The sequence below is a fragment of the Lolium perenne genome, chromosome 2, assembly GCF_019359855.2.
Source record: "Lolium perenne isolate Kyuss_39 chromosome 2, Kyuss_2.0, whole genome shotgun sequence".
NCBI classification, from domain to species: domain Eukaryota; kingdom Viridiplantae; phylum Streptophyta; class Magnoliopsida; order Poales; family Poaceae; genus Lolium; species Lolium perenne.
Genome location: NC_067245.2, coordinates 101,557,835 through 101,578,706, shown reverse-complemented (window position 1 = coordinate 101,578,706; position 20,872 = coordinate 101,557,835). Strand labels below are relative to the sequence as shown.

Below are 20,872 nucleotides of genomic sequence, written 5' to 3'. Positions count from 1 at the left end.
GTTATGCACTCATTTTCCCTTATGCTTGCTCCTCCCGCTCTTTGTCTCGCTTCTATTTTGTACCATGTCCATCCTCTTTTCATCCGCACCACCGTTTCCCATCACCAATAGCCGAGCACGAGTGCCCGCAAAAAAATATCGTCCTAACTTCACCATGAATGTCGCCGCGTGACGCAAAAAAGGAGGGATGCAACACGAGGACTTCCTGTGAGGTCACCCATCCTAGTACTACTCTCGCCCAAGCACGCTTAACTTCGGAGTTCGATGGGATCCGGTGCTTTAGTGCCGGTATGATCGCATCCGACATGTTATGCACTCATTTTCCCTTATGCTTGCTCCTCCCGCTCTTTGTCCGCTCTATTTTGTACCATGTCCATCCTCTTTTTCATCCGCACCACCGTTTCCCATCACCAATAGCCGAGCACGAATGCCCGCAAAAATATCGTCCTAACTTCACCATGAATGTCGCCGCGTGACGCAAAAAAGGAGGGATGCAACACGAGGACTTCCCAGGAGGTCACCCATCCTAGTACTACTCTCGCCCAAGCACGCTTAACTTCGGAGTTCGATGGGATCCGGTGCTTTAGTGCCGGTATGATCGCATCCGACATGTTATGCACTCATTTTCCCTTATGCTTGCTCCTCCCGCTCTTTGTCTCGCTTCTATTTTGTACCATGTCCATCCTCTTTTTCATCCGCACCACCGTTTCCCATCACCAATAGCCGAGCACGAGTGCCCGCAAAAAATATCGTCCTAACTTCACCATGAATGTCGCCGCGTGACGCAAAAAAGGAGGGATGCAACACGAGGAATTCCCAGAGGTCACCCATCCTAGTACTACTCTCGCCCAAGCACGCTTAACTTCGGAGTTCGATGGGATCCGGTGCTTTAGTGCTGGTATGATCGCATCCGACATGTTATGCACTCATTTTCCCTTATGCTTGCTCCTCCCGCTCTTTGTCCGCTTCTATTTTGTACCATGTCCATCCTCTTTTTCATCCGCACCACCGTTTCCCATCACCAATAGCCGAGCACGAGTGCCCGCAAAAAAATATCGTCCTAACTTCACCATGAATGTCGCCGCGTGACGCAAAAAAGGAGGGATGCAACACGAGGACTTCCCAGGAGGTCACCCATCCTAGTACTACTCTCGCCCAAGCACGCTTAACTTCGGAGTTCGATGGGATCCGGTGCTTTAGTGCCGGTATGATCGCATCCGACATGTTATGCACTCATTTTCCCTTATGCTTGCTCCTCCCGCTCTTTGTCTCGCTCTATTTTGTACCATGTCCATCCTCTTTTTCATCCGCACCACCGTTTCCCAACCCCAATAGCCGAGCACGAGGGCCCGCAAAAAATATCGTCCTAACTTCACCATGAATGTCGCCGCGTGACGCAAAAAAGGAGGGATGCAACACGAGGACTTCCCAGGAGGTCACCCATCCTAGTACTACTCTCGCCCAAGCACGCTTAACTTCGGAGTTCTGATGGGATCCGGTGCTTTAGTGCTGGTATGATCGCATCCGACATGTTATGCACTCATTTTCCCTTATGCTTGCTCCTCCCGCTCTTTGTCCGCTCTATTTTGTACCATGTACATCCTCTTTTTCATCCGCACCACCGTTTCCCATCACCAATAGCCGAGCACGAGTGCCCTCAATAAAATATCGTCCTAACTTCACCATGAATGTCGCCGCGTGACGCAAAAAAGGAGGGATGCAACACGAGGACTTCCCAGGAGGTCACCCATCCTAGTACTACTCTCGCCCAAGCACGCTTAACTTCGGAGTTCGATGGGATCCGGTGCGTTAGTGCTGGTATGATCGCATCCGACATGTTATGCACTCATTTTCCCTTATACTTGCTCCTCCCGCTCTTTGTCCGCTTCTATTTTGTACCATGTCCATCCTCTTTTTCATCCGCACCACCGTTTCCCATCACCAATAGCCGAGCACGAGTGCCCGCAAAAAATATCGTCCTAACTTCACCATGAATGTCGCCGCGTGACGCAAAAAAGGAGGGATGCAACACGAGGACTTCCCAGTGAGGTCACCCATCCTAGTACTACTCTCGCCCAAGCACGCTTAACTTCGGAGTTCGATGGGATCCGGTGCTTTAGTGCCGGTATGATCGCATCCGACATGTTATGCACTCATTTTCCCTTATGCTTGCTCCTCCCGCTCTTTGTCTCGCTTCTATTTTGTACCATGTCCATCCTCTTTTTCATCCGCACCACCGTTTCCCATCACCAATAGCCGAGCACGAGTGCCCGCAAAAAAATATCGTCCTAACTTCACCATGAATGTCGCCGCGTGACGCAAAAAAGGAGGGATGCAACACGAGGACTTCCCAGAGGTCACCCATCCTAGTACTACTCTCGCCCAAGCACGCTTAACTTCGGAGTTCGATGGGATCCGGTGCGTTAGTGCTGGTATGATCGCATCCGACATGATATGCACTCATTTTCCCTTATTCTTGCTCCTCCCGCTCTTTGTCTCGCTTCTATTTTGTACCATGTCCATCCTCTTTTTCATCCGCACCACCGTTTCCCATCACCAATAGCCGAGCACGAGTGCCCGCAAAAAAATATCGTCCTAACTTCACCATGAATGTCGCCGCGTGACGCAAAAAAGGAGGGATGCAACACGAGGACTTCCCAGGAGGTCACCCATCCTAGTACTACTCTCGCCCAAGCACGCTTAACTTCGGAGTTCGATGGGATCCGGTGCTTTAGTGCCGGTATGATCGCATCCGACATGTTATGCACTCATTTTCCCTTATGCTTGCTCCTCCCGCTCTTTGTCCGCTCTCTTTTGTACCATGTCCATCCTCTTTTTCATCCGCACCACCGTTTCCCATCACCAATAGCCGAGCACGAGTGCCCGCAAAAAAATATCGTCCTAACTTCACCATGAATGTCGCCGCGTGACGCAAAAAAGGAGGGATGCAACACGAGGACTTCCCAGAGGTCACCCATCCTAGTACTACTCTCGCCCAAGCACGCTTAACTTCGGAGTTCGATGGGATCCGGTGCTTTAGTGCCGGTATGATCGCATCCGACATGTTATGCACTCATTTTCCCTTATGCTTGCTCCTCCCGCTCTTTGTCTCGCTTCTATTTTGTACCATGTCCATCCTCTTGTTCATCCGCACCACCGTTTCCCATCACCAAGAGCCGAGCACGAGTGACCTCAAAAATATCGTCCTAACTTCACCCTGAATGTCGCCGCGTGACGCAAAAAAGGAGGGATGCAACACGAGGACTTCCCAGGAGGTCACCCATCCTAGTACTACTCGCCCAAGCACGCTTAACTTCGGAGTTCGATGGGATCCGGTGCTTTAGTGCTGGTATGATCGCATCCGACATGTTATGCACTCATTTTCCCTTATGCTTGCTCCTCCCGCTCTTTGTCCGCTTCTATTTTGTACCATGTCCATCCTCTTTTTCATCCGCACCACCGTTTCCCATCACCAATAGCCGAGCACGAGTGCCCGCAAAAAAATATCGTCCTAACTTCACCATGAATGTCGCCGCGTGACGCAAAAAAGGAGGGATGCAACACGAGGACTTCCTCTGAGGTCAACACTCGTAGTTCTACTCTCGCCCAAGCACGCTTAACTTCGGAGTTCTGATGGGATCCGGTGCTTTAGTGCCGGTATGATCGCATCCGACATGTTATGCACTCATTTTCCCTTATGCTTGCTCCTCCCGCTCTTTGTCCGCTCTATTTTGTACCATGTCCATCCTCTTTTTCATCCGCACCACCGTTTCCCATCACCAATAGCCGAGCACGAGTGCCCGCAAAAAATATCGTCCTAACTTCACCATGAATGTCGCCGCGTGACGCAAAAAAGGAGGGATGCAACACGAGGACTTCCCAGGAGGTCACCCATCCTAGTACTACTCTCGCCCAAGCACGCTTAACTTCGGAGTTCGATGGGATCCGGTGCTTTAGTGCTGGTATGATCGCATCCGACATGTTATGCACTCATTTTCCCTTATGCTTGCTCCTCCCGCTCTTTGTCTCGCTTCTATTTTGTACCATGTCCATCCTCTTTTTCATCCGCACCACCGTTTCCCATCACCAATAGCCGAGCACGAGTGCCCGCAAAAATATCGTCCTAACTTCACCATGAATGTCGCCGCGTGACGCAAAAAAGGAGGGATGCAACACGAGGACTTCCCAGAGGTCACCCATCCTAGTACTACTCTCGCCCAAGCACGCTTAACTTCGGAGTTCGATGGGATCCGGTGCTTTAGTGCCGGTATGATCGCATCCGACATGTTATGCACTCATTTTCCCTTATGCTTGCTCCTCCCGCTCTTTGTCTCGCTTCTATTTTGTACCATGTCCATCCTCTTTTTCATCCGCACCACCGTTTCCCATCACCAATAGCCGAGCACGAGTGCCCGCAAAAAAATATCGTCCTAACTTCACCATGAATGTCGCCGCGTGACGCAAAAAGGAGGGATGCAACACGAGGACTTCCCAGGAGGTCACCCATCCTAGTACTACTCTCGCCCAAGCACGCTTAACTTCGGAGTTCGATGGGATCCGGTGCTTTAGTGCCGGTATGATCGCATCCGACATGTTATGCACTCATTTTCCCTTATGCTTGCTCCTCCCGCTCTTTGTCCGCTTCTATTTTGTACCATGTCCATCCTCTTTTTCATCCGCACCACCGTTTCCCATCACCAATAGCCGAGCACGAGTGCCCGCAAAAAATATCGTCCTAACTTCACCATGAATGTCGACGCGTGACGCAAAAAAGGAGGGATGCAACACGAGGACTTCCCAGGAGGTCACCCATCCTAGTACTACTCTCGCCCAAGCACGCTTAACTTCGGAGTTCGATGGGATCCGGTGCTTTAGTGCTGGTATGATCGCATCCGACATGTTATGCACTCATTTTCCCTTATGCTTGCTCCTCCCGCTCTTTGTCTCGCTTCTATTTTGTACCATGTCCATCCTCTTTTCATCCGCACCACCGTTTCCCATCACCAATAGCCGAGCACGAGTGCCCGCAAAAAAATATCGTCCTAACTTCACCATGAATGTCGCCGCGTGACGCAAAAAAGGAGGGATGCAACACGAGGACTTCCCAGAGGTCACCCATCCTAGTACTACTCTCGCCCAAGCACGCTTAACTTCGGAGTTCGATGGGATCCGGTGCTTTAGTGCTGGTATGATCGCATCCGACATGTTATGCACTCATTTTCCCTTATGCTTGCTCCTCCCGCTCTTTGTCCGCTTCTATTTTGTACCATGTCCATCCTCTTTTTCATCCGCACCACCGTTTCCCATCACCAATAGCCGAGCACGAGTGCCCGCAAAAAAATATCGTCCTAACTTCACCATGAATGTCGCCGCGTGACGCAAAAAAGGAGGGATGCAACACGAGGACTTCCCAGAGGTCACCCATCCTAGTACTACTCTCGCCCAAGCACGCTTAACTTCGGAGTTCGATGGGATCCGGTGCTTTAGTGCCGGTATGATCGCATCCGACATGTTATGCACTCATTTTCCCTTATGCTTGCTCCTCCCGCTCTTTGTCCGCTTCTATTTTGTACCATGTCCATCCTCTTTTTCATCCGCACCACCGTTTCCCATCACCAATAGCCGAGCACGAGTGCCCGCAAAAAATATCGTCCTAACTTCACCATGAATGTCGCCGCGTGACGCAAAAAAGGAGGGATGCAACACGAGGACTTCCTGTGAGGTCACCCATCCTAGTACTACTCTCGCCCAAGCACGCTTAACTTCGGAGTTCGATGGGATCCGGTGCTTTAGTGCCGGTATGATCGCATCCGACATGTTATGCACTCATTTTCCCTTATGCTTGCTCCTCCCGCTCTTTGTCCGCTTCTATTTTGTACCATGTCCATCCTCTTTTTCATCCGCACCACCGTTTCCCATCACCAATAGCCGAGCACGAGTGCCCGCAAAAAATATCGTCCTAACTTCACCATGAATGTCGCCGCGTGACGCAAAAAAGGAGGGATGCAACACGAGGACTTCCCAGGAGGTCACCCATCCTAGTACTACTCTCGCCCAAGCACGCTTAACTTCTCACTAGAGATGGGATCCGGTGCTTTATTGCTGGTATGATCGCATCCGACATGTTATGCACTCATTTTCCCTTATGCTTGCTCCTCCCGCTCTTTGTCTCGCTTCTATTTTGTACCATGTCCATCCTCTTTTTCATCCGCACCACCGTTTCCCATCACCAATAGCCGAGCACGAGTGCCCGCAAAAAATATCGTCCTAACTTCACCATGAATGTCGCCGCGTGACGCAAAAAAGGAGGGATGCAACAGGAGGACTTCCCAGAGGTCACCCATCCTAGTACTACTCTCGCCCAAGCACGCTTAACTTCGGAGTTCGATGGGATCCGATGCTTTAGTGCTGGTATGATCGCATCCGACATGTTATGCACTCATTTTCCCTTATGCTTGCTCCTCCCGCTCTTTGTCTCGCTTCTATTTTGTACCATGTCCATCCTCTTTTTCATCCGCACCACCGTTTCCCATCACCAATAGCCGAGCACGAGTGCCCGCAAAAAATATCGTCCTAACTTCACCATGAATGTCGCCGCGTGACGCAAAAAAGGAGGGATGCAACACGAGGACTTCCCAGGAGGTCACCCATCCTAGTACTACTCTCGCCCAAGCACGCTTAACTTCGGAGTTCTGATGGGATCCGGTGCTTTAGTGCTGGTATGATCGCATCCGACATGTTATGCACTCATTTTCCCTTATGCTTGCTCCTCCCGCTCTTTGTCTCGCTTCTATTTTGTACCATGTCCATCCTCTTTTTCATCCGCACCACCGTTTCCCATCACCAATAGCCGAGCACGAGTGCCCGCAAAAAATATCGTCCTAACTTCACCATGAATGTCGCCGCGTGACGCAAAAAAGGAGGGATGCAACACGAGGACTTCCCAGAGGTCACCCATCCTAGTACTACTCTCGCCCAAGCACGCTTAACTTCGGAGTTCGATGGGATCCGGTGCTTTAGTGCTGGTATGATCGCATCCGACATGTTATGCACTCATTTTCCCTTATGCTTGCTCCTCCCGCTCTTTGTCGGCTCTATTTTGTACCATGTCCATCCTCTTTTTCATCCGCACCACCGTTTCCCATCACCAATAGCCGAGCACGAGTGCCCGCAAAAAAATATCGTCCTAACTTCACCATGAATGTCGCCGCGTGACGCAAAAAAGGAGGGATGCAACACGAGGACTTCCCAGGAGGTCACCCATCCTAGTACTACTCTCGCCCAAGCACGCTTAACTTCGGAGTTCGATGGGATCCGGTGCTTTAGTGCTGGTATGATCGCATCCGACATGTTATGCACTCATTTTCCCTTATGCTTGCTCCTCCCGCTCTTTGTCTCGCTTCTATTTTGTACCATGTCCATCCTCTTTTTCATCCGCACCACCGTTTCCCATCACCAATAGCCGAGCACGAGTGCCCGCAAAAAAATATCGTCCTAACTTCACCATGAATGTCGCCGCGTGACGCAAAAAAGGAGGGATGCAACACGGGGACTTCCTGTGAGGTCACCCATCCTAGTACTACTCTCGCCCAAGCACGCTTAACTTCGGAGTTCGATGGGATCCGGTGCTTTAGTGCCGGTATGATCGCATCCGACATGTTATGCACTCATTTTCCCTTATGCTTGCTCCTCCCGCTCTTTGTCTCGCTTCTATTTTGTACCATGTCCATCCTCTTTTTCATCCGCACCACCGTTTCCCATCACCAATAGCCGAGCACGAGTGCCAGAACAAAAATATCGACCGCACTTCACCCAGAATGTCGCCGCGTGACGCAAAAAAGGAGGGATGCAACACGAGGACTTCCCAGGAGGTCACCCATCCTAGTACTACTCTCGCCCAAGCACGCTTAACTTCGGAGTTCGATGGGATCCGGTGCTTTAGTGCCGGTATGATCGCATCCGACATGTTATGCACTCATTTTCCCTTATGCTTGCTCCTCCCGCTCTTTGTCTCGCTTCTATTTTGTACCATGTCCATCCTCTTTTTCATCCGCACCACCGTTTCCCATCACCAATAGCCGAGCACGAGTGCCCGCAAAAAAATATCGTCCTAACTTCACCATGAATGTCGCCGCGTGACGCAAAAAAGGAGGGATGCAACACGAGGACTTCCCAGAGGTCACCCATCCTAGTACTACTCTCGCCCAAGCACGCTTAACTTCGGAGTTCCGATGGGATCCGGTGCTTTAGTGCCGGTATGATCGCATCCGACATGTTATGCACTCATTTTCCCTTATGCTTGCTCCTCCCGCTCTTTGTCTCGCTTCTATTTTGTACCATGTCCATCCTCTTTTTCATCCGCACCACCGTTTCCCATCACCAATAGCCGAGCACGAGTGCCCGCAAAAAATATCGTCCTAACTTCACCATGAATGTCGCCGCGTGACGCAAAAAAGGAGGGATGCAACACGAGGACTTCCCAGAGGTCACCCATCCTAGTACTACTCTCGCCCAAGCACGCTTAACTTCGGAGTTCGATGGGATCCGGTGCTTTAGTGCTGGTATGATCGCAACCGACATGTTATGCACTCACTTTCACCTATGAGTGCTCCTCCCGCTGTTTGTCTGCTATTGATTCTACCAGGTCCATGGATCTTTTCATCCGCACCACCGTTTCCCATCACCAATAGCCGAGCACGAGTGCCCGCAAAAAATATCGTCCTAACTTCACCATGAATGTCGCCGCGTGACGCAAAAAAGGAGGGATGCAACACGAGGACTTCCCAGAGGTCACCCATCCTAGTACTACTCGCCCAAGCACGCTTAACTTCGGAGTTCGATGGGATCCGGTGCTTTAGTGCCGGTATGATCGCATCCGACATGTTATGCACTCATTTTCCCTTATGCTTGCTCCTCCCGCTCTTTGTCTCGCTTCTATTTTGTACCATGTCCATCCTCTTTTTCATCCGCACCACCGTTTCCCATCACCAATAGCCGAGCACGAGTGCCCGCAAAAAATATCGTCCTAACTTCACCATGAATGTCGCCGCGTGACGCAAAAAAGGAGGGATGCAACACGAGGACTTCCCAGTGAGGTCACCCATCCTAGTACTACTCTCGCCCAAGCACGCTTAACTTCGGAGTTCGATGGGATCCGGTGCTTTAGTGCCGGTATGATCGCATCCGACATGTTATGCACTCATTTTCCCTTATGCTTGCTCCTCCCGCTCTTTGTCTCGCTTCTATTTTGTACCATGTCCATCCTCTTTTTCATCCGCACCACCGTTTCCCATCACCAATAGCCGAGCACGAGTGCCCGCAAAAAATATCGTCCTAACTTCACCATGAATGTCGCCGCGTGACGCAAAAAAGGAGGGATGCAACACGAGGACTTCCCAGGAGGTCACCCATCCTAGTACTACTCTCGCCCAAGCACGCTTAACTTCGGAGTTCGATGGGATCCGGTGCTTTAGTGCTGGTATGATCGCATCCGACATGTTATGCACTCATTTTCCCTTATGCTTGCTCCTCCCGCTCTTTGTCTCGCTTCTATTTTGTACCATGTCCATCCTCTTTTTCATCCGCACCACCGTTTCCCATCACCAATAGCCGAGCACGAGTGCCCGCAAAAAAATATCGTCCTAACTTCACCATGAATGTCGCCGCGTGACGCAAAAAAGGAGGGATGCAACACGAGGACTTCCCAGGAGGTCACCCATCCTAGTACTACTCTCGCCCAAGCACGCTTAACTTCGGAGTTCGATGGGATCCGGTGCTTTAGTGCTGGTATGATCGCATCCGACATGTTATGCACTCATTTTCCCTTATGCTTGCTCCTCCCGCTCTTTGTCTCGCTTCTATTTTGTACCATGTCCATCCTCTTTTTCATCCGCACCACCGTTTCCCATCACAAATAGCCGAGCACTAGTGCCCTCAAATAATATCGTCCTAACTTCACCATGAATGTCGCCGCGTGACGCAAAAAAGGAGGGATGCAACACGAGGACTTCCCAGGAGGTCACCCATCCTAGTACTACTCTCGCCCAAGCACGCTTAACTTCGGAGTTCGATGGGATCCGGTGCTTTAGTGCCGGTATGATCGCATCCGACATGTTATGCACTCATTTTCCCTTATGCTTGCTCCTCCCGCTCTTTGTCTCGCTTCTATTTTGTACCATGTCCATCCTCTTTTTCATCCGCACCACCGTTTCCCATCACCAATAGCCGAGCACGAGTGCCCGCAAAAAAATATCGTCCTAACTTCACCATGAATGTCGCCGCGTGACGCAAAAAAGGAGGGATGCAACACGAGGACTTCCTGTGAGGTCACCCATCCTAGTACTACTCTCGCCCAAGCACGCTTAACTTCGGAGTTCGATGGGATCCGGTGCTTTAGTGCTGGTATGATCGCATCCGACATGTTATGCACTCAAGTTCCCTAATGCTAACTCCTCAAGAGCTTTGACTCGACAATATTGTACCATGTCCATCCTCTTTTTCATCCGCACCACCGTTTCCCATCACCAATAGCCGAGCACGAGTGCCCGCAAAAAAATATCGTCCTAACTTCACCATGAATGTCGCCGCGTGACGCAAAAAAGGAGGGATGCAACACGAGGACTTCCTGTGAGGTCACCCATCCTAGTACTACTCTCGCCCAAGCACGCTTAACTTCGGAGTTCGATGGGATCCGGTGCTTTAGTGCTGGTATGATCGCATCCGACATGTTATGCACTCATTTTCCCTTATGCTTGCTCCTCCCGCTCTTTGTCTCGCTTCTATTTTGTACCATGTCCATCCTCTTTTTCATCCGCACCACCGTTTCCCATCACCAATAGCCGAGCACGAGTGCCCGCAAAAAATATCGTCCTAACTTCACCATGAATGTCGCCGCGTGACGCAAAAAAGGAGGGATGCAACACGAGGACTTCCCAGAGGTCACCCATCCTAGTACTACTCTCGCCCAAGCACGCTTAACTTCGGAGTTCGATGGGATCCGGTGCTTTAGTGCCGGTATGATCGCATCCGACATGTTATGCACTCATTTTCCCTTATGCTTGCTCCTCCCGCTCTTTGTCCGCTTCTATTTTGTACCATGTCCATCCTCTTTTTCATCCGCACCACCGTTTCCCATCACCAATAGCCGAGCACGAGTGCCCGCAAAAAATATCGTCCTAACTTCACCATGAATGTCGCCGCGTGACGCAAAAAGGAGGGATGCAACACGAGGACTTCCTGTGAGGTCACCCATCCTAGTACTACTCTCGCCCAAGCACGCTTAACTTCGGAGTTCGATGGGATCCGGTGCTTTAGTGCCGGTATGATCGCATCCGACATGTTATGCACTCATTTTCCCTTATGCTTGCTCCTCCCGCTCTTTGTCTCGCTCTATTTTGTACCATGTCCATCCTCTTTTTCATCCGCACCACCGTTTCCCATCACCAATAGCCGAGCACGAGTGCCCGCAAAAAAATATCGTCCTAACTTCACCATGAATGTCGCCGCGTGACGCAAAAAAGGAGGGATGCAACACGAGGACTTCCCAGGAGGTCACCCATCCTAGTGCTACTCTCGCCCAAGCACGCTTAACTTCGGAGTTCGATGGGATCCGGTGCTTTAGTGCTGGTATGATCGCATCCGACATGTTATGCACTCATTTTCCCTTATGCTTGCTCCTCCCGCTCTTTGTCCGCTTCTATTTTGTACCATGTCCATCCTCTTTTTCATCCGCACCACCGTTTCCCATCACCAATAGCCGAGCACGAGTGCCCGCAAAAAATATCGTCCTAACTTCACCATGAATGTCGCCGCGTGAAGCAAAAAAGGAGGGATGCAACACGAGGACTTCCCAGAGGTCACCCATCCTAGTACTACTCGCCCAAGCACGCTTAACTTCGGAGTTCGATGGGATCCGGTGCTTTAGTGCCGGTATGATCGCATCCGACATGTTATGCACTCATTTTCCCTTATGCTTGCTCCTCCCGCTCTTTGTCCGCTTCTATTTTGTACCATGTCCATCCTCTTTTTCATCCGCACCACCGTTTCCCATCACCAATAGCCGAGCACGAGTGCCCGCAAAAATATCGTCCTAACTTCACCATGAATGTCGCCGCGTGACGCAAAAAAGGAGGGATGCAACACGAGGACTTCCCAGAGGTCACCCATCCTAGTACTACTCTCGCCCAAGCACGCTTAACTTCGGAGTTCGATGGGATCCGGTGCTTTAGTGCTGGTATGATCGCATCCGACATGTTATGCACTCATTTTCCCTTATGCTTGCTCCTCCCGCTCTTTGTCTCGCTTCTATTTTGTACCATGTCCATCCTCTTTTTCATCCGCACCACCGTTTCCCATCACCAATAGCCGAGCACGAGTGCCCGCAAAAAATATCGTCCTAACTTCACCATGAATGTCGCCGCGTGACGCAAAAAAGGAGGGATGCAACACGAGGACTTCCCAGGAGGTCACCCATCCTAGTGCTACTCTCGCCCAAGCACGCTTAACTTCGGAGTTCTGATGGGATCCGGTGCTTTAGTGCTGGTATGATCGCATCCGACATGTTATGCACTCATTTTCCCTTATGCTTGCTCCTCCCGCTCTTTGTCTGCTTCTATTTTGTACCATGTCCATCCTCTTTTTCATCCGCACCACCGTTTCCCCTCACCACTAGCCGAGCACGATCCCCCGCAAATCTATATCGTCCTAACTTCACCATGAATGTCGCCGCGTGACGCAAAAAAGGAGGGATGCAACACGAGGACTTCCCAGGAGGTCACCCATCCTAGTACTACTCTCGCCCAAGCACGCTTAACTTCGGAGTTCGATGGGATCCGGTGCTTTAGTGCCGGTATGATCGCATCCGACATGTTATGCACTCATTTTCCCTTATGCTTGCTCCTCCCGCTCTTTGTCCGCTTCTATTTTGTACCATGTCCATCCTCTTTTTCATCCGCACCACCGTTTCCCATCACCAATAGCCGAGCACGAGTGCCCGCAAAAAATATCGTCCTAACTTCACCATGAATGTCGCCGCGTGACGCAAAAAAGGAGGGATGCAACACGAGGACTTCCCAGAGGTCACCCATCCTAGTACTACTCTCGCCCAAGCACGCTTAACTTCGGAGTTCGATGGGATCCGGTGCTTTAGTGCTGGTATGATCGCATCCGACATGTTATGCACTCATTTTCCCTTATGCTTGCTCCTCCCGCTCTTTGTCTCGCTTCTATTTTGTACCATGTCCATCCTCTTTTTCATCCGCACCACCGTTTCCCATCACCAATAGCCGAGCACGAGTGCCCGCAAAAAATATCGTCCTAACTTCACCATGAATGTCGCCGCGTGACGCAAAAAAGGAGGGATGCAACACGAGGACTTCCTGTGAGGTCACCCATCCTAGTACTACTCTCGCCCAAGCACGCTTAACTTCGGAGTTCGATGGGATCCGGTGCTTTAGTGCCGGTATGATCGCATCCGACATGTTATGCACTCATTTTCCCTTATGCTTGCTCCTCCCGCTCTTTGTCCGCTTCTATTTTGTACCATGTCCATCCTCTTTTTCATCCGCACCACCGTTTCCCATCACCAATAGCCGAGCACGAGTGCCCGCAAAAAATATCGTCCTAACTTCACCATGAATGTCGCCGCGTGACGCAAAAAAGGAGGGATGCAACACGAGGACTTCCTGTGAGGTCACCCATCCTAGTACTACTCTCGCCCAAGCACGCTTAACTTCGGAGTTCGATGGGATCCGGTGCTTTAGTGCTGGTATGATCGCATCCGACATGTTGTGCACTCATTTTCCCTTATGCTTGCTCCTCCCGCTCTTTGTCCGCTTCTATTTTGTACCATGTCCATCCTCTTTTCATCCGCACCACCGTTTCCCATCACCAATAGCCGAGCACGAGTGCCCGCAAAAAAATATCGTCCTAACTTCACCATGAATGTCGCCGCGTGACGCAAAAAAGGAGGGATGCAACACGAGGACTTCCCAGAGGTCACCCATCCTAGTACTACTCTCGCCCAAGCACGCTTAACTTCGGAGTTCGATGGGATCCGGTGCTTTAGTGCTGGTATGATCGCATCCGACATGTTATGCACTCATTTTCCCTTATGCTTGCTCCTCCCGCTCTTTGTCCGCTTCTATTTTGTACCATGTCCATCCTCTTTTTCATCCGCACCACCGTTTCCCATCACCAATAGCCGAGCACGAGTGCCCGCAAAAATATCGTCCTAACTTCACCATGAATGTCGCCGCGTGACGCAAAAAAGGAGGGATGCAACACGAGGACTTCCTGTGAGGTCACCCATCCTAGTACTACTTCTCGCCCAAGCACGCTTAACTTCGGAGTTCGATGGGATCCGTGCTTTAGTGCCGGTATGATCGCATCCGACATGTTATGCACTCATTTTCCCTTATGCTTGCTCCTCCCGCTCTTTGTCTCGCTTCTATTTTGTACCATGTCCATCCTCTTTTTCATCCGCACCACCGTTTCCCATCACCAATAGCCGAGCACGAGTGCCCGCAAAAAAATATCGTCCTAACTTCACCATGAATGTCGCCGCGTGACGCAAAAAAGGAGGGATGCAACACGAGGACTTCCTGTGAGGTCACCCATCCTAGTACTACTCTCGCCCAAGCACGCTTAACTTCGGAGTTCGATGGGATCCGGTGCTTTAGTGCTGGTATGATCGCATCCGACATGTTATGCACTCATTTTCCCTTATGCTTGCTCCTCCCGCTCTTTGTCTCGCTTCTATTTTGTACCATGTCCATCCTCTTTTTCATCCGCACCACCGTTTCCCATCACCAATAGCCGAGCACGAGTGCCCGCAAAAATATCGTCCTAACTTCACCATGAATGTCGCCGCGTGACGCAAAAAAGGAGGGATGCAACACGAGGACTTCCCAGAGGTCACCCATCCTAGTACTACTCTCGCCCAAGCACGCTTAACTTCGGAGTTCGATGGGATCCGGTGCTTTAGTGCCGGTATGATCGCATCCGACATGTTATGCACTCATTTTCCCTTATGCTTGCTCCTCCCGCTCTTTGTCCGCTTCTATTTTGTACCATGTCCATCCTCTTTTTCATCCGCACCACCGTTTCCCATCACCAATAGCCGAGCACGAGTGCCCGCAAAAATATCGTCCTAACTTCACCATGAATGTCGCCGCGTGACGCAAAAAGGAGGGATGCAACACGAGGACTTCCCAGGAGGTCACCCATCCTAGTACTACTCTCGCCCAAGCACGCTTAACTTCGGAGTTCGATGGGATCCGGTGCTTTAGTGCCGGTATGATCGCATCCGACATGTTATGCACTCATTTTCCCTTATGCTTGCTCCTCCCGCTCTTTGTCCGCTTCTATTTTGTACCATGTCCATCCTCTTTTTCATCCGCACCACCGTTTCCCATCACCAATAGCCGAGCACGAGTGCCCGCAAAAAATATCGTCCTAACTTCACCATGAATGTCGCCGCGTGACGCAAAAAAGGAGGGATGCAACACGAGGACTTCCCAGAGGTCACCCATCCTAGTACTACTCTCGCCCAAGCACGCTTAACTTCGGAGTTCGATGGGATCCGGTGCTTTAGTGCTGGTATGATCGCATCCGACATGTTATGCACTCATTTTCCCTTATGCTTGCTCCTCCCGCTCTTTGTCTCGCTTCTATTTTGTACCATGTCCATCCTCTTTTTCATCCGCACCACCGTTTCCCATCACCAATAGCCGAGCACGAGTGCCCGCAAAAAATATCGTCCTAACTTCACCATGAATGTCGCCGCGTGACGCAAAAAAGGAGGGATGCAACACGAGGACTTCCCAGAGGTCACCCATCCTAGTACTACTCTCGCCCAAGCACGCTTAACTTCGGAGTTCGATGGGATCCGGTGCTTTAGTGCCGGTATGATCGCATCCGACATGTTATGCACTCATTTTCCCTTATGCTTGCTCCTCCCGCTCTTTGTCTCGCTTCTATTTTGTACCATGTCCATCCTCTTTTTCATCCGCACCACCGTTTCCCATCACCAATAGCCGAGCACGAGTGCCCGCAAAAAAATATCGTCCTAACTTCACCATGAATGTCGCCGCGTGACGCAAAAAAGGAGGGATGCAACACGAGGACTTCCCAGGAGGTCACCCATCCTAGTACTACTCTCGCCCAAGCACGCTTAACTTCGGAGTTCGATGGGATCCGGTGCTTTAGTGCCGGTATGATCGCATCCGACATGTTATGCACTCATTTTCCCTTATGCTTGCTCCTCCCGCTCTTTGTCTCGCTTCTATTTTGTACCATGTCCATCCTCTTTTTCATCCGCACCACCGTTTCCCATCACCAATAGCCGAGCACGAGTGCCCGCAAAAAATATCGTCCTAACTTCACCATGAATGTCGCCGCGTGACGCAAAAAAGGAGGGATGCAACACGAGGACTTCCCAGTGAGGTCACCCATCCTAGTACTACTCTCGCCCAAGCACGCTTAACTTCGGAGTTCGATGGGATCCGGTGCTTTAGTGCCGGTATGATCGCATCCGACATGTTATGCACTCATTTTCCCTTATGCTTGCTCCTCCCGCTCTTTGTCTCGCTTCTATTTTGTACCATGTCCATCCTCTTTTTCATCCGCACCACCGTTTCCCATCACCAATAGCCGAGCACGAGTGCCCGCAAAAAATATCGTCCTAACTTCACCATGAATGTCGCCGCGTGACGCAAAAAAGGAGGGATGAAACACGAGGACTTCCCAGAGGTCACCCATCCTAGTACTACTCTCGCCCAAGCACGCTTAACTTCGGAGTTCGATGGGATCCGGTGCTTTAGTGCTGGTATGATCGCATCCGACATGTTATGCACTCATCTTCCCTTATGCTTGCTCCTCCCGCTCTTTGTCCGCTTCTATTTTGTACCATGTCCATCCTCTTTTTCATCCGCACCACCGTTTCCCATCACCAATAGCCGAGCACGAGTGCCCGCAAAAAATATCGTCCTAACTTCACCATGAATGTCGCCGCGTGACGCAAAAAAGGAGGGATGCAACACGAGGACTTCCCAGTGAGGTCACCCATCCTAGTACTACTCTCGCCCAAGCACGCTTAACTTCGGAGTTCGATGGGATCCGGTGCTTTAGTGCCGGTATGATCGCATCCGACATGTTATGCACTCATTTTCCCTTATGCTTGCTCCTCCCGCTCTTTGTCTCGCTTCTATTTTGTACCATGTCCATCCTCTTTTTCATCCGCACCACCGTTTCCCATCACCAATAGCCGAGCACGAGTGCCCGCAAAAATATCGTCCTAACTTCACCATGAATGTCGCCGCGTGACGCAAAAAAGGAGGGATGAAACACGAGGACTTCCTGTGAGGTCACCCATCCTAGTACTACTCTCGCCCAAGCACGCTTAACTTCGGAGTTCGATGGGATCCGGTGCTTTAGTGCCGGTATGATCGCATCCGACATGTTATGCACTCATTTTCCCTTATGCTTGCTCCTCCCGCTCTTTGTCTCGCTTCTATTTTGTACCATGTCCATCCTCTTTTTCATCCGCACCACCGTTTCCCATCACCAATAGCCGAGCACGAGTGCCCGCAAAAAAATATCGTCCTAACTTCACCATGAATGTCGCCGCGTGACGCAAAAAAGGAGGGATGCAACACGAGGACTTCCCAGTGAGGTCACCCATCCTAGTACTACTCTCGCCCAAGCACGCTTAACTTCGGAGTTCGATGGGATCCGGTGCTTTAGTGCTGGTATGATCGCATCCGACATGTTATGCACTCATTTTCCCTTATGCTTGCTCCTCCCGCTCTTTGTCTCGCTTCTATTTTGTACCATGTCCATCCTCTTTTTCATCCGCACCACCGTTTCCCATCACCAATAGCCGAGCACGAGTGCCCGCAAAAAATATCGTCCTAACTTCACCATGAATGTCGCCGCGTGACGCAAAAAAGGAGGGATGAAACACGAGGACTTCCCAGAGGTCACCCATCCTAGTACTACTCTCGCCCAAGCACGCTTAACTTCGGAGTTCGATGGGATCCGGTGCTTTAGTGCTGGTATGATCGCATCCGACATGTTATGCACTCATTTTCCCTTATGCTTGCTCCTCCCGCTCTTTGTCCGCTCTATTTTGTACCATGTCCATCCTCTTTTTCATCCGCACCACCGTTTCCCATCACCAATAGCCGAGCACGAGTGCCCGCAAAAAATATCGTCCTAACTTCACCATGAATGTCGCCGCGTGACGCAAAAAAGGAGGGATGCAACACGAGGACTTCCTGTGAGGTCACCCATCCTAGTACTACTCTCGCCCAAGCACGCTTAACTTCGGAGTTCGATGGGATCCGGTGCTTTAGTGCCGGTATGATCGCATCCGACATGTTATGCACTCATTTTCCCTTATGCTTGCTCCTCCCGCTCTTTGTCTCGCTTCTATTTTGTACCATGTCCATCCTCTTTTTCATCCGCACCACCGTTTCCCATCACCAATAGCCGAGCACGAGTGCCCGCAAAAAAATATCGTCCTAACTTCACCATGAATGTCGCCGCGTGACGCAAAAAGGAGGGATGCAACACGAGGACTTCCTGTGAGGTCACCCATCCTAGTACTACTCGCCCAAGCACGCTTAACTTCGGAGTTCGATGGGATCCGGTGCTTTAGTGCTGGTATGATCGCATCCGACATGTTATGCACTCATTTTCCCTTATGCTTGCTCCTCCCGCTCTTTGTCCGCTTCTATTTTGTACCATGTCCATCCTCTTTTTCATCCGCACCACCGTTTCCCATCACCAATAGCCGAGCACGAGTGCCCGCAAAAAATATCGTCCTAACTTCACCATGAATGTCGCCGCGTGACGCAAAAAAGGAGGGATGCAACACGAGGACTTCCCAGAGGTCACCCATCCTAGTACTACTCTCGCCCAAGCACGCTTAACTTCGGAGTTCGATGGGATCCGGTGCTTTAGTGCCGGTATGATCGCATCCGACATGTTATGCACTCATTTTCCCTTATGCTTGCTCCTCCCGCTCTTTGTCTCGCTTCTATTTTGTACCATGTCCATCCTCTTTTTCATCCGCACCACCGTTTCCCATCACCAATAGCCGAGCACGAGTGCCCGCAAAAAAATATCGTCCTAACTTCACCATGAATGTCGCCGCGTGACGCAAAAAAGGAGGGATGCAACACGAGGACTTCCCAGGAGGTCACCCATCCGAGGACTACACTCGCCCAAGCACGCATAACTTCGGAGTTCGATGGGATCCGGTGCTTTAGTGCCGGTATGATCGCATCCGACATGTTATGCACTCATTTTCCCTTATGCTTGCTCCTCCCGCTCTTTGTCCGCTTCTATTTTGTACCATGTCCATCCTCTTTTTCATCCGCACCACCGTTTCCCATCACCAATAGCCGAGCACGAGTGCCCGCAAAAAATATCGTCCTAATTTCACCATGAATGTCGCCGCGTGACGCAAAAAAGGAGGGATGCAACACGAGGACTTCCCAGAGGTCACCCATCCTAGTACTACTCTCGCCCAAGCACGCTTAACTTCGGAGTTCGATGGGATCCGGTGCTTTAGTGCCGGTATGATCGCATCCGACATGTTATGCACTCATTTTCCCTTATGCTTGCTCCTCCCGCTCTTTGTCTCGCTTCTATTTTGTACCATGTCGATCCTCGTCTTCATCCGCACCACCGTTTCCCATCACCAATAGCCGAGCACGAGGGCCCGCAAAAAATATCGTCCTAACTTCACCATGAATGTCGCCGCGTGACGCAAAAAAGGAGGGATGCAACACGAGGACTTCCCAGAGGTCACCCATCCTAGTACTACTCTCGCCCAAGCACGCTTAACTTCGGAGTTCGATGGGATCCGGTGCTTTAGTGCTGGTATGATCGCATCCGACATGTTATGCACTCATTTTCCCTTATGCTTGCTCCTCCCGCTCTTTGTCTCGCTTCTATTTTGTACCATGTCCATCCTCTTTTTCATCCGCACCACCGTTTCCCATCACCAATAGCCGAGCACGAGTGCCCGCAAAAAATATCGTCCTAACTTCACCATGAATGTCGCCGCGTGACGCAAAAAAGGAGGGATGCAACACGAGGACTTCCCAGAGGTCACCCATCCTAGTACTACTCTCGCCCAAGCACGCTTAACTTCGGAGTTCGATGGGATCCGGTGCTTTAGTGCCGGTATGATCGCATCCGACATGTTATGCACTCATTTTCCCTTATGCTTGCTCCTCCCGCTCTTTGTCTCGCTTCTATTTTGTACCATGTCCATCCTCTTTTTCATCCGCACCACCGTTTCCCATCACCAATAGCCGAGCACGAGTGCCCGCAAAAATATCGTCCTAACTTCACCATGAATGTCGCCGCGTGACGCAAAAAAGGAGGGATGCAACACGAGGACTTCCCAGGAGGTCACCCATCCTAGTACTACTCTCGCCCAAGCACGCTTAACTTCGGAGTTCGATGGGATCCGGTGCTTTAGTGCCGGTATGATCGCATCCGACATGTTATGCACTCATTTTCCCTTATGCTTGCTCCTCCCGCTCTTTGTCCGCTTCTATTTTGTACCATGTCCATCCTCTTTTTCATCCGCACCACCGTTTCCCATCACCAATAGCCGAGCACGAGTGCCCGCAAAAAATATCGTCCTAACTTCACCATGAATGTCGCCGCGTGACGCAAAAAAGGAGGGATGCAACACGAGGACTTCCTGTGAGGTCACCCATCCTAGTACTACTCTCGCCCAAGCACGCTTAACTTCGGAGTTCGATGGGATCCGGTGCTTTAGTGCCGGTATGATCGCATCCGACATGTTATGCACTCATTTTCCCTTATGCTTGCTCCTCCCGCTCTTTGTCCG

The 20,872-nt window shown here is 50.9% G+C and overlaps 67 non-coding genes and 1 pseudogene across 67 annotated transcripts; all 68 read right to left on the bottom strand.

The window, feature by feature from the left end:
- Positions 1-184: 184 nt before the first annotated feature.
- On the bottom strand, positions 185-302 carry LOC139836519 (5S ribosomal RNA). Its single transcript, XR_011753223.1, has one exon. It is a non-coding gene; the product is annotated as a 5S ribosomal RNA (ribosomal RNA).
- A 186-nt stretch (positions 303-488) lies between these two features.
- Positions 489-606, bottom strand: LOC139836377 (5S ribosomal RNA). The gene has a single exon (XR_011753075.1). It is a non-coding gene; the product is annotated as a 5S ribosomal RNA (ribosomal RNA).
- A 189-nt stretch (positions 607-795) lies between these two features.
- On the bottom strand, positions 796-912 carry LOC139836639 (5S ribosomal RNA). Its single transcript, XR_011753344.1, has one exon. It is a non-coding gene; the product is annotated as a 5S ribosomal RNA (ribosomal RNA).
- A 189-nt stretch (positions 913-1,101) lies between these two features.
- On the bottom strand, positions 1,102-1,219 carry LOC139836376 (5S ribosomal RNA). Its single transcript, XR_011753074.1, has one exon. It is a non-coding gene; the product is annotated as a 5S ribosomal RNA (ribosomal RNA).
- A 188-nt stretch (positions 1,220-1,407) lies between these two features.
- Positions 1,408-1,526, bottom strand: LOC139836922 (5S ribosomal RNA). Its single transcript, XR_011753644.1, has one exon. It is a non-coding gene; the product is annotated as a 5S ribosomal RNA (ribosomal RNA).
- Positions 1,527-1,714: 188 nt separating this feature from the next.
- Positions 1,715-1,832, bottom strand: LOC139836394 (5S ribosomal RNA). The gene has a single exon (XR_011753093.1). It is a non-coding gene; the product is annotated as a 5S ribosomal RNA (ribosomal RNA).
- A 188-nt stretch (positions 1,833-2,020) lies between these two features.
- LOC139836685 (5S ribosomal RNA) lies at positions 2,021-2,139 on the bottom strand. Its single transcript, XR_011753396.1, has one exon. It is a non-coding gene; the product is annotated as a 5S ribosomal RNA (ribosomal RNA).
- Positions 2,140-2,329: 190 nt separating this feature from the next.
- Positions 2,330-2,446, bottom strand: LOC139836660 (5S ribosomal RNA). Its single transcript, XR_011753367.1, has one exon. It is a non-coding gene; the product is annotated as a 5S ribosomal RNA (ribosomal RNA).
- Positions 2,447-2,636: 190 nt separating this feature from the next.
- On the bottom strand, positions 2,637-2,754 carry LOC139836375 (5S ribosomal RNA). The gene has a single exon (XR_011753073.1). It is a non-coding gene; the product is annotated as a 5S ribosomal RNA (ribosomal RNA).
- A 188-nt stretch (positions 2,755-2,942) lies between these two features.
- Positions 2,943-3,059, bottom strand: LOC139836633 (5S ribosomal RNA). Its single transcript, XR_011753338.1, has one exon. It is a non-coding gene; the product is annotated as a 5S ribosomal RNA (ribosomal RNA).
- Positions 3,060-3,247: 188 nt separating this feature from the next.
- LOC139836667 (5S ribosomal RNA) lies at positions 3,248-3,363 on the bottom strand. Its single transcript, XR_011753376.1, has one exon. It is a non-coding gene; the product is annotated as a 5S ribosomal RNA (ribosomal RNA).
- Positions 3,364-3,552: 189 nt separating this feature from the next.
- Positions 3,553-3,671, bottom strand: LOC139836901 (5S ribosomal RNA). Its single transcript, XR_011753622.1, has one exon. It is a non-coding gene; the product is annotated as a 5S ribosomal RNA (ribosomal RNA).
- Positions 3,672-3,858: 187 nt separating this feature from the next.
- LOC139836332 (5S ribosomal RNA) lies at positions 3,859-3,976 on the bottom strand. Its single transcript, XR_011753030.1, has one exon. It is a non-coding gene; the product is annotated as a 5S ribosomal RNA (ribosomal RNA).
- Positions 3,977-4,164: 188 nt separating this feature from the next.
- Positions 4,165-4,281, bottom strand: LOC139836632 (5S ribosomal RNA). Its single transcript, XR_011753337.1, has one exon. It is a non-coding gene; the product is annotated as a 5S ribosomal RNA (ribosomal RNA).
- A 189-nt stretch (positions 4,282-4,470) lies between these two features.
- LOC139836374 (5S ribosomal RNA) lies at positions 4,471-4,588 on the bottom strand. The gene has a single exon (XR_011753072.1). It is a non-coding gene; the product is annotated as a 5S ribosomal RNA (ribosomal RNA).
- Positions 4,589-4,776: 188 nt separating this feature from the next.
- LOC139836331 (5S ribosomal RNA) lies at positions 4,777-4,894 on the bottom strand. Its single transcript, XR_011753029.1, has one exon. It is a non-coding gene; the product is annotated as a 5S ribosomal RNA (ribosomal RNA).
- A 189-nt stretch (positions 4,895-5,083) lies between these two features.
- LOC139836593 (5S ribosomal RNA) lies at positions 5,084-5,200 on the bottom strand. The gene has a single exon (XR_011753297.1). It is a non-coding gene; the product is annotated as a 5S ribosomal RNA (ribosomal RNA).
- Positions 5,201-5,389: 189 nt separating this feature from the next.
- On the bottom strand, positions 5,390-5,506 carry LOC139836631 (5S ribosomal RNA). The gene has a single exon (XR_011753336.1). It is a non-coding gene; the product is annotated as a 5S ribosomal RNA (ribosomal RNA).
- Positions 5,507-5,694: 188 nt separating this feature from the next.
- LOC139836518 (5S ribosomal RNA) lies at positions 5,695-5,812 on the bottom strand. The gene has a single exon (XR_011753222.1). It is a non-coding gene; the product is annotated as a 5S ribosomal RNA (ribosomal RNA).
- Positions 5,813-6,000: 188 nt separating this feature from the next.
- LOC139836981 (5S ribosomal RNA) lies at positions 6,001-6,119 on the bottom strand (annotated as a pseudogene).
- A 189-nt stretch (positions 6,120-6,308) lies between these two features.
- On the bottom strand, positions 6,309-6,425 carry LOC139836844 (5S ribosomal RNA). Its single transcript, XR_011753560.1, has one exon. It is a non-coding gene; the product is annotated as a 5S ribosomal RNA (ribosomal RNA).
- Positions 6,426-6,614: 189 nt separating this feature from the next.
- LOC139836916 (5S ribosomal RNA) lies at positions 6,615-6,733 on the bottom strand. Its single transcript, XR_011753638.1, has one exon. It is a non-coding gene; the product is annotated as a 5S ribosomal RNA (ribosomal RNA).
- A 189-nt stretch (positions 6,734-6,922) lies between these two features.
- LOC139836592 (5S ribosomal RNA) lies at positions 6,923-7,039 on the bottom strand. The gene has a single exon (XR_011753296.1). It is a non-coding gene; the product is annotated as a 5S ribosomal RNA (ribosomal RNA).
- A 188-nt stretch (positions 7,040-7,227) lies between these two features.
- LOC139836330 (5S ribosomal RNA) lies at positions 7,228-7,345 on the bottom strand. The gene has a single exon (XR_011753028.1). It is a non-coding gene; the product is annotated as a 5S ribosomal RNA (ribosomal RNA).
- Positions 7,346-7,535: 190 nt separating this feature from the next.
- Positions 7,536-7,653, bottom strand: LOC139836537 (5S ribosomal RNA). The gene has a single exon (XR_011753242.1). It is a non-coding gene; the product is annotated as a 5S ribosomal RNA (ribosomal RNA).
- Positions 7,654-7,843: 190 nt separating this feature from the next.
- On the bottom strand, positions 7,844-7,961 carry LOC139836373 (5S ribosomal RNA). Its single transcript, XR_011753071.1, has one exon. It is a non-coding gene; the product is annotated as a 5S ribosomal RNA (ribosomal RNA).
- A 190-nt stretch (positions 7,962-8,151) lies between these two features.
- Positions 8,152-8,269, bottom strand: LOC139836421 (5S ribosomal RNA). The gene has a single exon (XR_011753123.1). It is a non-coding gene; the product is annotated as a 5S ribosomal RNA (ribosomal RNA).
- Positions 8,270-8,458: 189 nt separating this feature from the next.
- LOC139836704 (5S ribosomal RNA) lies at positions 8,459-8,575 on the bottom strand. Its single transcript, XR_011753416.1, has one exon. It is a non-coding gene; the product is annotated as a 5S ribosomal RNA (ribosomal RNA).
- A 187-nt stretch (positions 8,576-8,762) lies between these two features.
- On the bottom strand, positions 8,763-8,877 carry LOC139836815 (5S ribosomal RNA). The gene has a single exon (XR_011753531.1). It is a non-coding gene; the product is annotated as a 5S ribosomal RNA (ribosomal RNA).
- A 189-nt stretch (positions 8,878-9,066) lies between these two features.
- On the bottom strand, positions 9,067-9,185 carry LOC139836684 (5S ribosomal RNA). The gene has a single exon (XR_011753395.1). It is a non-coding gene; the product is annotated as a 5S ribosomal RNA (ribosomal RNA).
- Positions 9,186-9,374: 189 nt separating this feature from the next.
- On the bottom strand, positions 9,375-9,492 carry LOC139836329 (5S ribosomal RNA). Its single transcript, XR_011753027.1, has one exon. It is a non-coding gene; the product is annotated as a 5S ribosomal RNA (ribosomal RNA).
- Positions 9,493-9,682: 190 nt separating this feature from the next.
- LOC139836328 (5S ribosomal RNA) lies at positions 9,683-9,800 on the bottom strand. The gene has a single exon (XR_011753026.1). It is a non-coding gene; the product is annotated as a 5S ribosomal RNA (ribosomal RNA).
- Positions 9,801-9,989: 189 nt separating this feature from the next.
- Positions 9,990-10,107, bottom strand: LOC139836372 (5S ribosomal RNA). The gene has a single exon (XR_011753070.1). It is a non-coding gene; the product is annotated as a 5S ribosomal RNA (ribosomal RNA).
- Positions 10,108-10,297: 190 nt separating this feature from the next.
- On the bottom strand, positions 10,298-10,415 carry LOC139836494 (5S ribosomal RNA). The gene has a single exon (XR_011753198.1). It is a non-coding gene; the product is annotated as a 5S ribosomal RNA (ribosomal RNA).
- A 188-nt stretch (positions 10,416-10,603) lies between these two features.
- LOC139836493 (5S ribosomal RNA) lies at positions 10,604-10,721 on the bottom strand. The gene has a single exon (XR_011753197.1). It is a non-coding gene; the product is annotated as a 5S ribosomal RNA (ribosomal RNA).
- A 189-nt stretch (positions 10,722-10,910) lies between these two features.
- Positions 10,911-11,027, bottom strand: LOC139836630 (5S ribosomal RNA). The gene has a single exon (XR_011753335.1). It is a non-coding gene; the product is annotated as a 5S ribosomal RNA (ribosomal RNA).
- A 187-nt stretch (positions 11,028-11,214) lies between these two features.
- Positions 11,215-11,332, bottom strand: LOC139836517 (5S ribosomal RNA). The gene has a single exon (XR_011753221.1). It is a non-coding gene; the product is annotated as a 5S ribosomal RNA (ribosomal RNA).
- A 189-nt stretch (positions 11,333-11,521) lies between these two features.
- On the bottom strand, positions 11,522-11,639 carry LOC139836543 (5S ribosomal RNA). Its single transcript, XR_011753248.1, has one exon. It is a non-coding gene; the product is annotated as a 5S ribosomal RNA (ribosomal RNA).
- Positions 11,640-11,827: 188 nt separating this feature from the next.
- LOC139836814 (5S ribosomal RNA) lies at positions 11,828-11,942 on the bottom strand. Its single transcript, XR_011753530.1, has one exon. It is a non-coding gene; the product is annotated as a 5S ribosomal RNA (ribosomal RNA).
- A 187-nt stretch (positions 11,943-12,129) lies between these two features.
- LOC139836591 (5S ribosomal RNA) lies at positions 12,130-12,246 on the bottom strand. Its single transcript, XR_011753295.1, has one exon. It is a non-coding gene; the product is annotated as a 5S ribosomal RNA (ribosomal RNA).
- A 189-nt stretch (positions 12,247-12,435) lies between these two features.
- Positions 12,436-12,554, bottom strand: LOC139836289 (5S ribosomal RNA). The gene has a single exon (XR_011752987.1). It is a non-coding gene; the product is annotated as a 5S ribosomal RNA (ribosomal RNA).
- A 189-nt stretch (positions 12,555-12,743) lies between these two features.
- LOC139836371 (5S ribosomal RNA) lies at positions 12,744-12,861 on the bottom strand. Its single transcript, XR_011753069.1, has one exon. It is a non-coding gene; the product is annotated as a 5S ribosomal RNA (ribosomal RNA).
- Positions 12,862-13,049: 188 nt separating this feature from the next.
- On the bottom strand, positions 13,050-13,166 carry LOC139836590 (5S ribosomal RNA). Its single transcript, XR_011753294.1, has one exon. It is a non-coding gene; the product is annotated as a 5S ribosomal RNA (ribosomal RNA).
- A 189-nt stretch (positions 13,167-13,355) lies between these two features.
- LOC139836516 (5S ribosomal RNA) lies at positions 13,356-13,473 on the bottom strand. Its single transcript, XR_011753220.1, has one exon. It is a non-coding gene; the product is annotated as a 5S ribosomal RNA (ribosomal RNA).
- Positions 13,474-13,661: 188 nt separating this feature from the next.
- Positions 13,662-13,779, bottom strand: LOC139836492 (5S ribosomal RNA). Its single transcript, XR_011753196.1, has one exon. It is a non-coding gene; the product is annotated as a 5S ribosomal RNA (ribosomal RNA).
- A 188-nt stretch (positions 13,780-13,967) lies between these two features.
- LOC139836589 (5S ribosomal RNA) lies at positions 13,968-14,084 on the bottom strand. Its single transcript, XR_011753293.1, has one exon. It is a non-coding gene; the product is annotated as a 5S ribosomal RNA (ribosomal RNA).
- Positions 14,085-14,271: 187 nt separating this feature from the next.
- On the bottom strand, positions 14,272-14,389 carry LOC139836880 (5S ribosomal RNA). The gene has a single exon (XR_011753601.1). It is a non-coding gene; the product is annotated as a 5S ribosomal RNA (ribosomal RNA).
- Positions 14,390-14,579: 190 nt separating this feature from the next.
- Positions 14,580-14,697, bottom strand: LOC139836491 (5S ribosomal RNA). Its single transcript, XR_011753195.1, has one exon. It is a non-coding gene; the product is annotated as a 5S ribosomal RNA (ribosomal RNA).
- Positions 14,698-14,885: 188 nt separating this feature from the next.
- On the bottom strand, positions 14,886-15,002 carry LOC139836629 (5S ribosomal RNA). Its single transcript, XR_011753334.1, has one exon. It is a non-coding gene; the product is annotated as a 5S ribosomal RNA (ribosomal RNA).
- A 186-nt stretch (positions 15,003-15,188) lies between these two features.
- On the bottom strand, positions 15,189-15,306 carry LOC139836370 (5S ribosomal RNA). The gene has a single exon (XR_011753068.1). It is a non-coding gene; the product is annotated as a 5S ribosomal RNA (ribosomal RNA).
- A 188-nt stretch (positions 15,307-15,494) lies between these two features.
- On the bottom strand, positions 15,495-15,611 carry LOC139836588 (5S ribosomal RNA). The gene has a single exon (XR_011753292.1). It is a non-coding gene; the product is annotated as a 5S ribosomal RNA (ribosomal RNA).
- A 189-nt stretch (positions 15,612-15,800) lies between these two features.
- On the bottom strand, positions 15,801-15,917 carry LOC139836628 (5S ribosomal RNA). The gene has a single exon (XR_011753333.1). It is a non-coding gene; the product is annotated as a 5S ribosomal RNA (ribosomal RNA).
- A 190-nt stretch (positions 15,918-16,107) lies between these two features.
- LOC139836369 (5S ribosomal RNA) lies at positions 16,108-16,225 on the bottom strand. The gene has a single exon (XR_011753067.1). It is a non-coding gene; the product is annotated as a 5S ribosomal RNA (ribosomal RNA).
- A 189-nt stretch (positions 16,226-16,414) lies between these two features.
- On the bottom strand, positions 16,415-16,533 carry LOC139836683 (5S ribosomal RNA). Its single transcript, XR_011753394.1, has one exon. It is a non-coding gene; the product is annotated as a 5S ribosomal RNA (ribosomal RNA).
- Positions 16,534-16,722: 189 nt separating this feature from the next.
- Positions 16,723-16,839, bottom strand: LOC139836752 (5S ribosomal RNA). The gene has a single exon (XR_011753464.1). It is a non-coding gene; the product is annotated as a 5S ribosomal RNA (ribosomal RNA).
- A 188-nt stretch (positions 16,840-17,027) lies between these two features.
- On the bottom strand, positions 17,028-17,146 carry LOC139836682 (5S ribosomal RNA). Its single transcript, XR_011753393.1, has one exon. It is a non-coding gene; the product is annotated as a 5S ribosomal RNA (ribosomal RNA).
- A 188-nt stretch (positions 17,147-17,334) lies between these two features.
- On the bottom strand, positions 17,335-17,452 carry LOC139836721 (5S ribosomal RNA). Its single transcript, XR_011753433.1, has one exon. It is a non-coding gene; the product is annotated as a 5S ribosomal RNA (ribosomal RNA).
- A 190-nt stretch (positions 17,453-17,642) lies between these two features.
- On the bottom strand, positions 17,643-17,761 carry LOC139836671 (5S ribosomal RNA). The gene has a single exon (XR_011753381.1). It is a non-coding gene; the product is annotated as a 5S ribosomal RNA (ribosomal RNA).
- Positions 17,762-17,950: 189 nt separating this feature from the next.
- On the bottom strand, positions 17,951-18,067 carry LOC139836751 (5S ribosomal RNA). The gene has a single exon (XR_011753463.1). It is a non-coding gene; the product is annotated as a 5S ribosomal RNA (ribosomal RNA).
- A 187-nt stretch (positions 18,068-18,254) lies between these two features.
- On the bottom strand, positions 18,255-18,372 carry LOC139836515 (5S ribosomal RNA). The gene has a single exon (XR_011753219.1). It is a non-coding gene; the product is annotated as a 5S ribosomal RNA (ribosomal RNA).
- Positions 18,373-18,561: 189 nt separating this feature from the next.
- On the bottom strand, positions 18,562-18,677 carry LOC139836759 (5S ribosomal RNA). Its single transcript, XR_011753471.1, has one exon. It is a non-coding gene; the product is annotated as a 5S ribosomal RNA (ribosomal RNA).
- Positions 18,678-18,865: 188 nt separating this feature from the next.
- LOC139836627 (5S ribosomal RNA) lies at positions 18,866-18,982 on the bottom strand. The gene has a single exon (XR_011753332.1). It is a non-coding gene; the product is annotated as a 5S ribosomal RNA (ribosomal RNA).
- Positions 18,983-19,172: 190 nt separating this feature from the next.
- Positions 19,173-19,290, bottom strand: LOC139836774 (5S ribosomal RNA). Its single transcript, XR_011753486.1, has one exon. It is a non-coding gene; the product is annotated as a 5S ribosomal RNA (ribosomal RNA).
- A 188-nt stretch (positions 19,291-19,478) lies between these two features.
- Positions 19,479-19,595, bottom strand: LOC139836626 (5S ribosomal RNA). Its single transcript, XR_011753331.1, has one exon. It is a non-coding gene; the product is annotated as a 5S ribosomal RNA (ribosomal RNA).
- Positions 19,596-19,784: 189 nt separating this feature from the next.
- LOC139836587 (5S ribosomal RNA) lies at positions 19,785-19,901 on the bottom strand. The gene has a single exon (XR_011753291.1). It is a non-coding gene; the product is annotated as a 5S ribosomal RNA (ribosomal RNA).
- Positions 19,902-20,090: 189 nt separating this feature from the next.
- Positions 20,091-20,207, bottom strand: LOC139836625 (5S ribosomal RNA). The gene has a single exon (XR_011753330.1). It is a non-coding gene; the product is annotated as a 5S ribosomal RNA (ribosomal RNA).
- Positions 20,208-20,395: 188 nt separating this feature from the next.
- On the bottom strand, positions 20,396-20,513 carry LOC139836368 (5S ribosomal RNA). The gene has a single exon (XR_011753066.1). It is a non-coding gene; the product is annotated as a 5S ribosomal RNA (ribosomal RNA).
- A 188-nt stretch (positions 20,514-20,701) lies between these two features.
- LOC139836514 (5S ribosomal RNA) lies at positions 20,702-20,819 on the bottom strand. Its single transcript, XR_011753218.1, has one exon. It is a non-coding gene; the product is annotated as a 5S ribosomal RNA (ribosomal RNA).
- Positions 20,820-20,872: the final 53 nt, after the last annotated feature.